A 1,010-nucleotide genomic window follows, 5' to 3' on the forward strand; every position below is an offset into this window, starting at 1 on the left:
CTGTCCTCCAGGAACAGGAAACCAACTGATGCGTGGGAGAGGTGCCGCCCTTTTGTATCTGTAGGTTTCCTGTTCCTGAAGGGCGCATCCCCTCTCAGGTGGTGCTGTCATGGACATTCGAATAAAACTAAGGTTTTACAAATTCTGGTTTGTTAAGTGGGTGTTTTGATGCAATGAACACATTCTAATCAGAATAAAGAAAACCATTGCATGAACGTGTCTTAACTTTTCTCCAGTACTGTGTAATATTTAACCCTGGGTCAGCCACATCTCTGGCACTCCTGAGTTCAGGCACAGGTTAGAAAACCACCTATAATATCTAATTATCTCAATTTCTGGGCTCTAAAAGTAATCAGTGACCTTCATACGGATTAATCAGATGCAAAAACAAACATTTAATAACCATAAATGTAATAAAACAAGAAGTACCCAAATTTCACAACTACCGCCAAATAGCCTCCAGTTTTAAAGGACATAATTCTAATGTATAGTAATAGTTAACTGTAAGGCACTTAGATCTACTGGAGTCATATGCAATCAGATTCAGACATTAAAAGTTTAGCAGAAGAAACACATTGGCAGCGAGGAAAGCAAGGTTGGCAGATCATATCAGAGATTATTATGTGTTCCGATGCAATGTGCCCGAGAGGCCATGTCTAAGAAAACCCTACTTATTTCTACAAAATATCCACAAACTTTGCATTATTCATTCATAAAATGAGCAAAATAAACAATTGTGATGAAATTCCCCCAGAAAGTACGACCCTTCAAAAGTGAGAACCTTCAGGCACAATGAGCCCTCTGGCTCATGAAGCCACGGCGGTCACACCTGCTCTCCGCATGAATGCCTTTAAAACTGAGTGGGGGCTAAACATAGGAAGGTACTGGGAGAGGCAGGATCCCCTGCCGCCTTGGAGAGGAGGAAACAAAAATGGGTGAGCTGTGCCTATCGGCTCTATTGCGCCTGACGCAGGGTTAAGCAGCTACGCAAAAAAAAACACTAGTGTGAC

This window comes from Ranitomeya variabilis, chromosome 1 (assembly GCF_051348905.1).
Source record: "Ranitomeya variabilis isolate aRanVar5 chromosome 1, aRanVar5.hap1, whole genome shotgun sequence".
In the NCBI taxonomy this organism is placed as follows: domain Eukaryota; kingdom Metazoa; phylum Chordata; class Amphibia; order Anura; family Dendrobatidae; genus Ranitomeya; species Ranitomeya variabilis.